General features: G+C 33.6%; 1 non-coding gene across 1 annotated transcript; it reads right to left on the bottom strand.

Annotated features, from left to right (window-relative positions):
* Window positions 1-14,101: 14,101 nt before the first annotated feature.
* TRNAS-CGA (transfer RNA serine (anticodon CGA)) lies at window positions 14,102-14,174 on the bottom strand. Its single transcript has one exon. It is a non-coding gene; the product is annotated as a tRNA-Ser (tRNA).
* Between the last annotated feature and the right edge of the window lie 1,805 nt (window positions 14,175-15,979).

The raw sequence follows: 15,979 nt of genomic DNA, 5'->3' as shown, positions 1-15,979 counted from the left end.
AAATTAAACTGATCGACTCCCGTTTTCATTAAAACAGTCATTTGCTGATGCTCACAAAGATCAACGTAAATTACACCAGTGTGGGACAATTGAGTAAATTTGGATATTTAAAAATTAAAATTTTAAAAATATTGAATTTATATTTTAAATATAAATTTAATATTTTAAATATAATTTAATATTTTTAAAATTCTATATTTAAAATAATTAAAAATTAAAATTAAATAGGAGGGCATTAATCTGCTTCAAGTTATTGATTATCTACCACATATAAGCATACAGCTTTAAAATCACATTACAAGACATCTGGGCCGATCAAAACACTTGGTTACCAATGAGCATGTTGAAGATCACCAATGGATTAACCAATGCATTAAATTTAGATATATTTTCAATTAAAACTAGCAGTGCATTAAGTTTAAATAAAACGTTAAAAATTAAGAAAAACTTCACCCTCTCCATCTTGGACTTTTTGGAAAAAGAAATCTGCAAAATATTATTTATAACGGTTAGACTCCCTTGCAACATATTAACAAATTCCTATTTCAGGTGCAGAAATTAGGGCATCGTGGAAATTGCCACCATCTGGTCTCATGTTAAACAGTTGAATGGGAAAACACGTGAAATCAAACCACCAGCTGAGACCTCAGGTGGTAACAAGAGTACAAAAACTCTCAGGAGTGAAACAATCTCTACTGCTGAATAAAGAGACCTCTAAGTATGAAGGTGGCAAACACCACCAGCAGAGTCGAAAGGGTTAAAGACATCCAGGAACGATTTTACTGAAAACCGTGAAACTCCTTGTTACTGAAATATGTAATTTCAGTAATTAGTATGAACCTTAAGGACTTTAAGGCAGTGAAATATTATTCCACTTGCAAAAATAAAAATAATATATAAAAATTCCTAAAGCAAATAGATGATAAATGGGTAACAGGGTAAGGTAAAATAATGATTTAAAGATTTTGGAAAATTTAAGGGCATTTCTAGAGATGAAATTGTTTTTATGATGAAATACAAATTTTCTTTTTTCTGTGAATTGTTCAAAAAAGGACTTTTTTCGTAAGCAATGAGTTCCAAAGGAAATTTCTGAAAAACTCATAACACGATGTTTGTCTAAGATTTCTTTATTCTACTAGTTTCATGATTTACTGATTATCTTTTCTAGGTTAATTAACTTTCTCGGAGTAATTTATGAGCTCCGTAACTGCTAGAATTAAGAATTAGAAAGCTATTTAATTTTCAATTGCATTTGTAGCTGACTTTACCCCATTTAAAGAATGACCTAATTATCATTATGAAAATAATGTTTATTCCTCATTGATTATGACCATCAATAAATAATGTTCATATTTCAGTTCCAATAAGAAAGAAAGGTGGTACCTAGAAAGTAAATTTTCTTCTTCAAGCGTGATGGATGGGCAATTCTTCTTTTCAAAGTGAAAACATAACTATAGTAAGGGCCTTCATAACGCTACACCTTCATAAGTAAGGACACCTTTAAGCAAGCCAGCTGCCATTCACCACGACAGAAATATTCAGAAGCATGCTTGTCCTGCCGTAAAGATGCCCTCAAAAAAACGATCAGTTTATAGTTTGTGGCTTGAAAAATATATCTCAATAAAAATACCAGCACGTTTTTGACGTAACACTAATATGTAGATGTCTTATTTATACCAACACGCAATACTATTTTTGCACATATTAGCTTTATCGCAATGATGTGGTTTCACACAGAAGCATGAACATGTATTGTTCTTTGCTTCTACACAACAATTAATTTACCAATTTTATATATTTGTATCCTTTTACTTCCTTGTACGAAGTAAAGGAAGTATTGTATTCGCAAAAATTTTCGGGGATCATATTTCAACGAAAATATCCATTTTTATTGATGTCGTATTTAATTTAAACGATGTTTTTGCGTGGACAGAATAAAAGACTCTGTTTCCCAAAATGGATTTTAAAAAGGGTTTAAAATGGATTCAGAAGAGATTTTTTTGTGACGCCTGTACGTACGTATGTATGTATCTCGTCTGTACGTATGTATGTATCTCGCATAACTCAAAAACGAGTAGCCTCAGAACGTTGAAATTTTGTATATAGGACTGCTATAACATGTAGGTGAGCAACTTTCTGTTGGGTTCCAATCGGCTGTACCAAAAGTATATATACATACCCTATCTGTTTCTCGGCTCCGGTGAGTTCAGTTTTTTTTATTATTATATGTTAGTAAATTGAGTATTTTTTTGCTTTAAAAGCGATTGAATTATGTCGTAACAAATCATGCTTGGTAGTCGTACAGACCTTCACATCTTCGACGCAGGTTCAGTCAACGGGACCCTTTATTGTAACTAGATTCTTCTTCCATATGTGCGTCTTTTTAGAGGCGCTATGGGTCCGCAGTTTCTTTTCATGGACGACAATGCACCATGTCATCGCACAGTAGCTGCCGAACAGCTCTTAGAGAGTGAGGATATTGAACGTACGGATTGGCCGGCACGATCTCCGGATCTCAGTCCCATCGAGCATGTATGGGATTTTTTAGGCAGACGCTTGGAAGCTCGTACCTTACCACCAGTAACGATTCCGGAGCTTCGATTGGCCCTGCAAGACGAATGGACAGCAATGCCTCAACAACTCATTGACACCCTCATTCTCAGCATGGGCAGACGCTGTGAAACCTGCCTAGCAGTCAGGGGAAATCATATCCCCTATTAAAGACCGGATGTTTCTTGCTGGACACCTATCACAGGGATGTTTCGGCCTTCAGTCGCATTGCGCTCCATGCTACTTTTTCAATAAAGCTTCTTTTTATCCCTCTGATTTCTCTTTAATAAGTGTTGCTTACATTACTCATGTCCTTACGTATTGGGGATCTTACGGTATTAAATGTGTTGATTTGGAAAGCTTTGTACAAAGTTATATTGAAAAAACCGTCTCGTCCTTAATTTTTGCACACCAGTGTATATCTGCGACCAACGGTTGAGAAAATAAAAGGAAGAGGTAGGGGCACTTGTGGACAGGGTGGGTACAGTTATAAAAATTCTATATACAATTATGAAATGACGTCTTTAAAACAAGGCTGTATTTGTAAGTGTACAGTCTAATATTTAAAATATATGCAGCAGAATCTACGTTAACGAACACTCCACTTTAGCGGATACCCCCATTTACTAATAATTCTCAAGGCTTGAACCTTCTAATTAAGAGATGATAATGCACTTTTTTAAAAAGAAACGTAATGGCTTATTTTTTCCTCGAGGTTCCTTAAAGGATACCTTCAGCAAATAAAGAGACACGAAACATTTTTATATTCATTCCAAAAGAAAGTCTCAAAAATTACCTTCAAAAGGCAAATGCATTCGGTTTATTTCTCTCATGCATTACAAAATAATATTTCCTTCTTAAAGGTCATAGTAAAAAAGCTTGTGGAGCAGACAGGATTATTTTTTACATTCTTTTCAAAGAAATTCGCTGTATAAGTATTTCAGTGTTTCTTAGATATCAAAGCAAATCACGAGGTGAATTCCATCGCTGTGGAATCCATTTTCTCTTTTCTGAAGCATGTTTCATTTTTCAGTGTCATGAATTTTTGTGTAGTTCAATGTTCTGTTTTCTGAGTTCATTTGCTTGACAGTTTTATCATCCTAGCAGGAAATCTTGATTTATGCTTAAAACATAGTTTCTGTTATCAGCCGGATAGGATGATATCGAAGGAGGAGTTCGTTATTATATCTTGTTTTGCATTACTTTTATCCTTGATTTTTCTGTCTCTAACACTACGATTTTACATTTTACTCGGTAAATATATAACGATGGAATATGGGGCCGTAAATGTTTTTCATGCTTAATGCTTTTTTTGTTTGTATCTTGAGATTTGTTAATCAATCTTTCTTATACTCATTCTGCTTATAATTTATTTCGTAAATGAGTATGATATTGAGGATATATGATATTCTTAAGAAGACGTAAACATGCAAAATTAAATGTTACTCCGTAATATCTCGCCCATACTGAAACATTCGATGAGATAATTTTTTTATTATTATACGGATAAGCAAACTCTCTTTAAAAAATACCTTATTTTACTTACGATGTTTTAATGTAAGGAAATACAAGCCTAAAACCGATTTAGAAAAGAAATTTAATTGTTAAAAATCTAACATAAAACGATTATTGATTATTTGATTATGGCAAAGTATAAAAGGCTGTTTACGAATAGGATTGAATGCCTTCGTGAAGGAATTTCTAAAGCAAAACTAGCTATATTTACGTTGCCAACGAGAACTATAAAAACGCGAATAATTCATTTCCGGCTATAAAAATTTAGGTGGTGAAAATAGCTAGTGTTAGTGTTCTGCCGCTTTAGCCGTTAGGACATAAAATAAAATAAATCTGTAGTAAAATTTGATTACAATTAAATAAAAGAAAAAAGAAAAACCCTGAAATGTTTCAGATTCTATATTAGGTCCAAAGGGACGTCTTTTTCATTTACATACATATACACGTTTCGAAAGCATTTCGGCTAACGTTCTTTTGTGCTAAAATATTTAAAAACAGCCTATCTTTAGAATTTCCGATTTTCTTGCGGCTGGAGATAAAAATGATTTCTTCCATACAGTCTTGCCGTTGCTCATTTTCAAATCGTTGAGTTTGTTAATCAAAAATTCGTTAAGTTTTTACAAAATTTGAAGTACACAACAAAATATTTAAAAACAGCATACTTCAGAATTTCCGATACCCAGTCACGTGGCTGAAGGTAAAAATTTTTTCTTGTACACTGTTGCCGTTGCTCGCTTTGAAATCGTTGAGTTTGCTAATGAAAAATTCGTTAAAAGTTTACAAAATATGAAATATACAAAAAAAAAAAAAAAAAAAAAAAAAATCTGAAATTTTTCAGATTTTAAATTACGTCCAAAGGGGCGTTTTTTTAACGTTTTGAGTGTTACCTTTATTTATTAAATATCATGTTCTTTGCACTTAAACCATAAAATTCAGTTCAAGAGCAATATCGCAAAATAATGTTAAATTAAGCATATCTTTAGAATTTCCGATATACACAGTCTCGCGAGCTGGAGATAAAAGTATTTTTTTTCTATATAACGTTGCCATTTCTCGCTTTTAAAGCATTGAGTTTGTAAATCAAAAATTCGTTAAAGTTTTACAAAATATAAAATCTATAATAAAACAAATTCCAAATTTGGGATTTCAGATGCCCATATTCGCAGTAGGATTTCGTCATTCAAAATTCGATGGCTCTATGTACCATTGTTTTATCATAATGCGAGAAATAGACAATCATTTATGCAGATTTTTCATTATTTAATTTCTTCAAATATAATGCAGGACTCTAACATTTTGTGGCAACAGTTTGAAAAGTGAACCGACGTTTATGAGTCCGACACAAAATCGCAAAACGAAAACAATAGTCCTTCAGGGACAAAGCCCCTTTGGACTAAAAAAAAAAAAAAAAAATTCGAAATTCAAAATTTGGGCTTCCATGTGTCCATGTTCGAGTGAAGGACTAAGTTATTCAAAATTTGATGGTTCTAGGTACTGCTGATTTTTTACAGGGTGGAAAACATGCATACATTTATGCAAATTCTTCATTATTTAATTTCTTTAAATATAATACAGGGTGGTAATAATGGTGGCAACAGTTTGAAAAATGATGCAGACTTTATAGTGATTCAACGCAAAATCACGTTTTGAGACTAATAGCCCTTCTGGGCTAACGCTCCTTTCGGCTTATAATAAAGTTGCCTTCAAGCAAGCAAACGTAGCCATTTAATATCGTCATTTAATTTCTTCAATTTTTCTCGAACATGTCTTGTAAAGTTTTTATGATTTTTCTAAATAGAGTACTTTGAATTGTCTGAATATGTGTTGGAAAGGATTATTTTAGTTGTTCATAGCAGTTAAGTTTTATATCATAATAACCTATCCTACTAATAATCCAACAAAAACAAAATATTGACAAAACAACAGCACTACAGAAAAATAAAAATGTTGAAAAGTAAATTAAACGAGTTTAGTAACATAAATTTTACTGTTTGATATAAAAAGACTCTAAAATCTCGCATTTCAGCTAAGAATTCGAACTCATGCTTCCGTTTTCAAAATAATCAAAACATTTTTCCACAGCACATACTTAAAAGCCGCAACAAGGTTCCGATACTTCCTGATCTTAAAAAATGAAACTTCAGTATTCAGACTTAAACACGTGATCAAAGAGGTGGTAATGTTTTTAACTATGTAATCTGATTTAAACACAGTCTCGAATTCCTCTGTTATTTAGAGAGGGAATGCTCCGCCCTAACGGCATAGATGTAAAAGATTGTTATAGATCAGATTTGAATCCCGTATATCCTTTTTCTTATAATAGAGCTACATTTTCAACGTTTGTTAAGTTCCTAACGGTAAACGTTTTACTCCCTTGTACGACGTAAAGGAAGTATTGTAATCGCGAAAATTTCGGATATCATTTCCATGTTCTCTCTCAACCATATGAACGATGTTTTTCTTCACATCTGTACTTACGAACATAATAAAGAACAGTTTTTCCAAAATATATGGCAAAATGGTTTCAGACGTACGAATATATATATATATAAGTTAAAGAAAATTCCTAGCGCATATGCCAAAAAGTTGCTTAGATACTATGGTTCCGTTAACAATATTAATATAAGTAAGATACAGTGCAATGAAAGGTGTAAATATAAAAGCTTAAATAAACAATATAAACACGTGAATATTTACAAATAAAATTCAATACTAATTGGAAGTAATATGCTGATCAAAGTAAGGCGTATTTTAAACATTAGAATTAAAGTGTGACAAAAGACTTAAGCAAAAATACAAAAACAAAAAAGCGGTAAATGGTAGATTAGCCCAATTCGAATCTCATCAAGGACTCTTCAGGGGAAATTTTTTAATGATTTTCGAATCCTTTATTCTTATATTTTAGTTAATTGTACATTTTTTGCTTTAAAAGTGACTGAGTTATGTGGGTTTTATGCCTTTAGTTATTCTGCATGAAAAAGTTATAGAATTATCAACAATTTAAAAGTGGCGAGTTAAGCCTAACGAACCGCCATTTGTTTACATTTGAAACTCGGTAGAAAAGTCAGCTTCTGCAACTTCGATACTTTTTACCGAGTGGGACTAAAAAGTAAACTTTCAGTTTTGCGCGCTGAAAAATCTAACTTCTCGCCCGCTGGCCGAATTGCTTGTTTTTACGTAGAAGCTCTAATTGTAATTGTAAGAATTTTTTTAAACTATTTTAATTGTATTTGGTGCTTTATTTTTTTTCTATAATTTTTAATTTTTTATGCAGATGTTTTGAGTTTTTATATATTTTTGCCTTGCCGCGAATTGAGAACTGAATTATTTGAATGAGCAATATATCTCTAATGAAATTCGAGGAAATAATTTTAAATAAAATGCAGCGAAAAATATGTATAAATTTAATAGGCCATACAGGGAAGTCATGCAATTTTCAACATCAGATTTTTTAATTTTTACTTTGTCCTGTCTACTTCTGATTTCATATCTCATAACTATGTGCAGAGAGTGCGAGTATAATTTATACAGCATATTTTATTTTAATTAACCAGTTTTTACTATTTCCATCTGTACTATAACTTCTTTTTTCCGTTAGTCCTCAACAGGATGCGAATGATGTTAAAGACTATTTAAGGCGAGGGTTTTTAATGTTTTAAATACGGAGCTTTTGGAAGAAACGCTCGCAGTTTCACTATCTACTGCGCATTTCTGCCAATTATTTTCCGGATCTTTGCTAGCCAACGTTAAAAACCTCCTGTCAAAATTTTGAGCCAGCTTAGTTAGGCCAAATAGTGCAATTTCTGGCTACGATACTTTTAAAGGGTAAATTCAACTCATGTCGTTTTAAATACCTGCAAGTGGCAGAGGTTTGACTGAGGTTTGTATTTTTTACTTTTAAAGATTATTAAAACCTTCATAAGACTTTGATGTACTATTTCAAATGTTCGAATTCTCTCCGAACATATTTCAAATGTTCGGAGCGATAGTTCGCTTTTCAATCTAGAAGGGTCTGAGGTACTTTGAGTTAATATTAGGATCCTAATGTGAGTAAGATTAAAACAGCAAATTTACATGGAACATAAGAACTTTCCTGATTCATATTTTTTGTTCCATATTCTTGGTTATCAGTAAGATTGTAGAGACATCAGGTACTTTTTGGAAGCAGGTAAGATGAAAAATTAACAAAGCCTTTGCCCGGAATCGAACCGCAGACCTCTGGAATACCAGCCCAGTGTGCAGACCACCACACCACGAAGGCTCGCCAAGAAGGTGAGAGAAATACCTTATAAGATATATATATATGACAGAATGTAGACCCGAAGCAGATTGGAATTTTATGAGTGGTCTGAAGAATGGAAAAGGAAGGGGATAATCTACTCCATTAGCCCCAGGAGCGGCAACACCGTCATCGTTGACAAGTTACTATTGAAAGGTTAATTTAAGTAATAGGAAGCAATTGACGTATTCAGTTTTCTATGTGGAAGCCGTGCTGCCATAAAAACTCAAGATTGAACTGAACATTGGGGAAAGAGTAAGAGTTTTGTTCCATATGTACAGAGAGTTCATTTAAGACGATTTAAAAGTGAGTGTACCAAAACATTCACAGGAAGACCATACGTATTCTGACAAGACTCTATCACAGCAAACACAGTTGGGATACATGGTCTCCATATTCACCCAGCTGTTACATGTGAGGCGCCGCTGAAGGAATCACTAGTAAAACTGCCTACAACAATAAAGGTGAACTAAGGAAGAGAATCTGGCAGGTATTTGATGACGGGTTTCCTGAGGTTATAAATTATTGCTTCTTAGATTATTAGTTATTATGAATTATTGAGGTTATTATTGCTTCCTAGATCGCCAGAGGCTTACGCTTTATCCCAAAGGGGGCTGCATTGAATTCATTCCATCTATAAAGTACTTAGTTTGCTACTGTTTTCGGTTTCAATAAATGTTTAGAATTAGAATTTAAAAGACTTTTTCCTATTAATGTAATTTCCACATCGATTTTGCTCGCGCAATCTGCATCTATATCGGTTAACAGGCGAGCGTTAATGCATATCGACTGTAGTGTTGTTAGATTCACTTAAACTGCAGTGACGTTTGAGTGTGTCGTCCACATTAGATCTACCAAAGTCACCCTAGGAAAGACTAAACTTCCTATTTGGTCATTTCTGAATTTCTAAATAAATATTTAGGGATATCTTAATTTCAAGTTCCTTACTGAGTCAAGCTGAATTGCTTTGTTAGAGCTTTGTATTAATGATATGAGATTTTTGAGGAGCAGCTATTTTTGAATTTCTGCTAATTTTTCGTACGTTCTCCTGAATCTAATCCCACTGATCGTGGCAATTTTTTTAGTTTGGTAATTCATTTAGTAGCGAGTGTATTCATTTTAAAAAATCGATGATCATTTGCAGTTTTGAGCCTATAACCTCATAGAAAAGACTATTAGAATAAGCTAATAAGCAAATAATTTAAATTATGAGGCTACGCATTTGCCAACAGAGAAAGACATTAGGTAATTCTAGTGAAAACTAAGAGTAAAATGATTTAAGTTTCACATAATCCAAGTCGTATTAGTAATACTGATTGCATAATCCGTGGGCTGCGTCCTTCACCAGTTCCTAGTTGCATTGTCGAGCATTAATAAGGCAGCTTACAGTTGGATGAATTTTCTGAAACGATTTAGAAGAATCCTCTAAGAAAATCATAAAGCTGCTTAGATTTTTATAATAAAATAAAGCTTCCTTTTAAAGGACTTTTTATTTCAGTCTTTGTATTCTTTGGTATTGCCTGTTAAGTATCTAGATTTTTAAAGACTACATCCACAGTAAGAAAATGCAGATTTGCTCGTTAATCATAACTCTAATAAAATGCATTCTAAAACCGAAATTCGAAATTAAGAAGAGACAGATCACTAAATCGTCATATTCATATTTTTTCCTTCGATTTTGTTTCACTTCCATGAAATATTTTCTCAGACACAATGAGAGTTTTGCAATGGATATTTGATAGTATTTCAAAATTTTCGAAATGTTTTCAAAAAATCTGATGTTTCAATCAATGTTTCAATCTGACGAGATATGCTCGAAATGTTTCATAACTATGATTTTCATAACGAAAGTTTTAATAATTAACATGAATCACTCCAGAATAATTCTTGACCAACAGCCGAATAACTATTGAAAGGAATGTGAAAACTAAAGCGCCTGGAGGAACATCGTTACTTTTGACAGCTAGAAAAGTGATTACTATTACCACAGGCCTTCTATGGCATAATGTAAAATATAATGAGAGGGAGTAAAAAAAGACTCATTCAGTCTTAAGTTTATTTTTAAAAAATCACTTTCCAGCATTAGCCAGAAATACGAAAAACTATACTACAAGAATTTTTGTAATTAACAAATTTATCTCCCTCACAAAAAGATCGTTTCCAACTCATCTCAATAACATTTTACACTTCGAAAGCACAGAATAAACCACTTAATATTAAGCGGAAAACTGTGAGATTCATTTTTGATTAATTTTTATTTTTTTAATTTTTCTTTTTCTTACTCATTGATCCTTTCATTTTCTAATTACGTTTTTCAAAAAAGCTTTCGTCTAATACTATACACCGCCAAGATGACATCCGTCCTAGTTCTTGCCGCACGGAATTGAACGTCATTTCTGCAGAAATCAGTTACATTGGCATACAAGGCCTGTTGTTCAGTACATATTATTTTCTTTTGTTACAAGAAATTTTTAAAAGCACAGTTTTACATATGAACACTCTTATGACATAAATCAATACTATATATTAGTGAAATTATATTGTATGTATACACATATATGCATTTGGCAGTGCATTAAATGAATGCTACATTTGGTATATGATACATTTAAGTGATGACAATCAATGTGGAAGAAATATTTTTACATTACAGAAATATATAGTCATTATGCAACATTGTTATTGGTATTTCATGTGTTAGGTTAGCATATTTACTAATATTGGAATGAACACTTATTTTACGAAAGTTAGATAACTTTATGAACAATGTATTACACCGGAGGAGTACAAATATTTGTATATGTCAAAAAGTTGATTCGATGGAACAAACATTTTTATAACAAAAGGGTTAAATAACTACATTTATGTAAAAAAAAAGATAAATAATATATATATGTATATGTATATATATAAAAAAATAAATACTTATATTACAGGAGCTGAAACAGTGATTTAGCTATTTGGGGAATGATTGTGATGAGAGCTGTTCCAGGTTACTTTGTTTTTGCAGCGCAGTAGGTAGTGATAGCATGTAGTTTCGATAGAGCAACATTGTTATTTTGAATATTATTCCACCACGCTGCGCGAAACATGGGTGCTGGTTTTTTTAGATGGAACTTCGCCGTCAAGCGGCACACAAAGTAATATTGGTCTGGACTGCCCACTTTCCCACAATCGCAGATGTCTGTGTTAGATAGACCAAACCTATACAGATAGGCTTTGTACGGTCCATGTCCTGTTAGGAAATGTGACATGCTGCCAGTTTTGCTCTGCAGATCCATGCTTACACTTGGGATCATTGCATGTGTACGTCGACCCGTTGTAGCATCATTCCAACGGGTTTGCCACTCACTGTCTTATAAGAAGTTTGCATGTGGAATGCTTTAGCAGCGAGGTTGGAAGTGTTGTTGGACACTCAAGTAAGGATGCACTATTGGCAGCTTCTTTAGCCAATAGTGCATCCTTACTTGAGTGTCCAACAACACACCGCATTTGTGATGAATTTAAAAGATAACATCAAATATTGAAAAGACTACAGTAAGACCCCGCTTAACGCGGGGGATACGTTCCATCAAAGTAGAGCGTAATGCGAAACAGCGCTAAACGAGGCTATCTTTACATGTAAATATTGGGGTTAGGGGAAGATGGCTAGGAAATTGGTTAGGTATTAAATTTAAAAGTATGTTTTTTTAATAAAAATAAAACCAAACATTTATTTCTTAAAGCCCAAATTAATACCACATTATTATTTCTTGCAAAAATAAAAACAAAATATAAATAACAAAACGAATATTCTTAAAAAAAACAAATAAAATTCTAAGTCAGTCATATTTAGTTAGCCTTCCGCGTTTTCAGCGTTCTGCCTTTTTGTGACAAAAGCATCTAATGTTGTTTGCCTTTTTCTTTTGCGTTGTTCTCTTAAAAGTTCTTCATAAACGGATAGAGCATCTCTAACACCACGCCTTACTTTTGAGCTCCTGTCAAAATTCGGATCATTTTCAATGAATTGATCCATTATTTTAGTTATGGTAGACAAACTCCTTTTTACAAACGCCATCGAAAGTTCTTTTTGCTCTTCTTCTGAATCACTGCTGTCAACATTTTTGTTTTCTTCTTGTTCAGTTAATTCCTTGAGCTCATCATTAGAAAGACTAGCCGCTGCTTCTTGAATTATTTCTTCGACATCTTCCACATTTACCCCTTCAAAATATGTCTGTACAATACCGCACCAAACAAGAAATACAAGTACACTCTTTCGGATATGTATTTGAAACCTATCGCTGCATAATATTTCGGGGAATCCCCGTATGCTGCGAGAGATTTCGAGGAATCCCCGGGTTGAAATAAAAGAGCGCTAAACCGAAACAGCGCTAAACGAAACAGCGTTAAGCGGGGTCTTACTGTACATTAAAAAATTCCTTTACCATTCTTTAGACATGATGGTTTGCGTTATAGCTTCAGCGTAATTAACTTGACCAAAGAAATCCAAATTCAGAAAATGCTACAAGCTTAAATAGTTTCAAACTTAAATAAATAAATTAGAACAGAGTAACGCAAATGTAAATTTAAATTTGGGCATCAAACAAGCACGGATTGATAGTCATTTTGACTAAACCTCTACCGATTCCAAGCACAGATTTCTCTTCTTTAGAAGAATAAAAATTTTGTACTTGAAGAAGACAGATTTGCGCATGATTTCCCTGAAATCGATAAAGTTTTATAAAAAATCCATATAAAAATCAAACTTGCTTACATGCCTAGTTTTAAATGTGAAATTTTCTGATTAACGTTTCATAACAATTATAGTCTTATAACGTATATATATCAAGGACAGATAGTTAAGTACACTTTCCGAAATAAGAAAATTTATTAAAAAATCAACAATAAAATATCTGATTCGGACGCCACATGACTTCCTTGTACGGCGTATTAAGTTATATACATTTAATTCTTGCACTTCATTTAAACTTTTTTCCTCAAATTTGATTAGAGGTTCATATTTTTATTCAATCAGTTTAGTTCTAACTTCTCGGTAACGCAAAAATACATAAACGACCGAAACGACCGAGCAGAGTCGGGAGCTGTACTCTGGTGCTTTGCAGTGAAGCTGTCTCCTCCGTTATTGCCTGACAGTGTGAAGGCTGTGTCGCTGATTGTTCCTGCGTATTTATTGTAGATCTTCGACGACTGTAAAAGTGTTTTGGAGCTGTCCTGATTAATATTAGTAAATAATATGTGTTTCGATACTTCATCAAGTGTCGTCGTTATTCACTTCAAATCCGCATAAACCTCGTACGAACGTGAAGGAAGAAAATAACGTAACAACTGGTGTCAGAAAATAACGCAACAAAATATATATAAATCAAAAAGGAAATGTCGAAACTTAATTGAAAATTTTTTTGTTCCTATGTGTATATGTCTGTGTGTTCCTATTCCATTTCTTCACCACATAAGGAATTACCAAATTGAGTACATGTAAATTTAATTAAAACTTTCAATCCGCTATATAAAGGTACATAACTAAATGCTATAGCAATCTCATATATAAAGTTTTAACGATCGACGGTTACTCGTTTTTATGTTATGCAAGATACATACATGCGTACACATGTACGTACAGACGTCACAAAAAAAATCTCTTTTGAATCCATGTTACAATTTTTTGAGGGAGGAAAAGACTCCTTTATTCAGTCCGTGTGTATAGATGTTGTAGAGTCATTAGGTTATATGGAGGCAGGAAAGATGAAAAATGAGCAATGCCCTCGCCGTGACTCGAACCACGGACCTCTCGATTTCGCGTCGAGCGTGCTGACCACTACACCACGAAGGCATGCTAAGAAGGCGGGAGAAATACCTTATAACGCCATGAAAATGAAAAGCGTTTAATGGATTGGAGATGCGGTCAAAATGGTTACTTTCGTTGAAATTTGAAACCCTAAATTTTTGAAATTATAATAGTTCCTGTACTTCTTACAAGGAAGTCGAAAGTAAATCACAAAAGTTGGACGAGACCGTGAAAAAAAACTTACTTAAATAGAAAGATCTGCTCATTATTTTACGTGTTCTCTAGTTAGCAATTGTTGAATAAACGTCAGGCTGAAATAAGAAGTAAAAGTCGTACTGACAGTAATGCAATAAATTGCTGAATTGTATCTAAACCAACATTTGCCTGTGAATTGGCCCTCCCACAAAATCTCTGTTTGTAGGCTTTCTCAAACATATATTCACTTCCGTGAAGAATATTCATATTTTAAACAGTAATACCAAACAATAATTATAATGGCAAAAGAAGGCCATAATTAAATTAATTATTTAATAATAAATATTATTCTTCATTAACGTCGTTGTTATTTAAAGCATTAGATTCAGTTCTTAATCTGACTGAACCATTGATTTTCTGTGTTGCTCTTGTTTACCATGTTTTGATGATAAATGAGTGGAATTCATCGAAAACGCTTCAGAAAATAATAGCACTTGAGCTTTATCCATTTACGGAGTTTCGAATGCCATTATGATGGTGAAGGAAATTCGCCTCATATCATATTAATATCAGCATCAAAGTTTCATTTAGTGGGAGAAACGGAGTCGTATTCGCATCAGTTCATTAGCAAAGAAATCATTCAGCTTGTCGGATAAAACTTCCGTCGCTGAAGACGATCATAAAACTTTTTGGTATATTATATGGCACATATATTAATGTTTTAAACCAGGCCAAAATATGGCGCATTACGTTATAGGATTAATCACTCGTTTTGTCTAAGATGAACGTCGAGGATCCTGGTGAACTACGTAGTGACGTATCTCTGAGTTCAAACAACTACAGACGTAGACCCGAGAAGGGTTAAAGTACCCTTTATTTCACTTAAATAAGAATAACAGTCGGCCCCTCCTCGGGCTTACATAAAGCCTCTACTCGGGTTTAAACTTGGAATAAGAAACTAAACTGCACTTATGTAAAGGAGACTTAGCCAAAGTTAAACACATGTATCTAACTTAGTTAGCCCTTAATTTAAACTAGCCGGCGAATATCGAAAGAACGTAAAAATACGGCAGAGCGTAACAACTTCGACAGTGGCATAGCCCGAAGGCAAACATGTCCCACTAAGAATTCCTAGCAATCTCTATCGAAGTTAGTTAAACCTTCCTTAAATACTTCTTCTAACTCATTTGCATTCAACGCGATTCTAAAAATGCATTCTGTTAGGGAGTTGTAAGGGGAAACAAGAATTGCCAGGAAAGGGTTGTAGAGTCACTAACGCGCCCAGCGTGCAGACTACCCCACCACGAAGGCATGCCAAGAAGGCGGGGGAAAACCTTACAGGGTTTCAAAACTAAAATAACTGTTATAAAATTAAAATATGACTTACAACATGAATAGAAATGGCCCTCTGAACTCCAGGGAAACATTTAAAAAACAGTTCCCCTGTGATACAATCTTGGGTACTTCTTGGTTACATCTTAGGGTACAATATGGACGAGTTAGCACCTTAGCATGAAGTAGCGACAACCTATGAATTGGTTTGTGGAGACGAAATGAGAGTAGGAGTAGGAGGTCGAGAAGAGACTCGCAGATGAGAGAAAAGGTGCTGTAATGTAATTGAAAGATGATAGGTGATATCGAAGACATCTATGAGT

This window comes from Stegodyphus dumicola, chromosome 9 (genome assembly GCF_044657685.1).
Source record: "Stegodyphus dumicola isolate Sdum_Otavi_A_Nest chromosome 9, ASM4465768v1".
Lineage (NCBI taxonomy): Eukaryota > Metazoa > Arthropoda > Arachnida > Araneae > Eresidae > Stegodyphus > Stegodyphus dumicola.
The sequence above is the reverse complement of the archived record's forward strand: the minus strand, read 5'-3'. Positions and strand labels throughout refer to the sequence as shown.